Genomic DNA, 259 nt, shown 5'->3' with positions numbered 1-259 from the left:
CCCCGTCCGCCGACCCGGGGAGGCCCCCCCCCCCTCGCCCCCTCCGCCAGCACCTCTCCAGCTGCAGACACGATCGATGCACCCGCGTCTCTGAGCGGCCGCGGCTCCTCCCGCCCCTGAGCTCTTTCCACCGGACCCACCCGGGTTGGACCCCTCGATACTCTCGGGGCGTCCTCTCCCAGCCTGCCCCAACTCCCCACATCCTTCTCGGGGTACAAAGAGCCGCGCTTCCAACACCCCGGCTGGGCCCGGCCCCGAG

General features: G+C 73.0%; 1 protein-coding gene across 1 annotated transcript in view; it reads right to left on the bottom strand.

The window, feature by feature from the left end:
* The window catches only part of DIPK1C (divergent protein kinase domain 1C), a 30,127-nt gene that overhangs the window by 22,595 nt on the left and 7,273 nt on the right, over positions 1–259 (bottom strand). The window lies entirely within an intron of this gene.

The sequence above is a fragment of the Tupaia chinensis genome, unplaced genomic scaffold (assembly GCF_000334495.1).
Source record: "Tupaia chinensis unplaced genomic scaffold, TupChi_1.0 Scaffold145592_1, whole genome shotgun sequence".
Taxonomy (NCBI): Eukaryota; Metazoa; Chordata; class Mammalia; order Scandentia; family Tupaiidae; genus Tupaia; species Tupaia belangeri.
The sequence above is the reverse complement of the archived record's forward strand: the minus strand, read 5'-3'. Positions and strand labels throughout refer to the sequence as shown.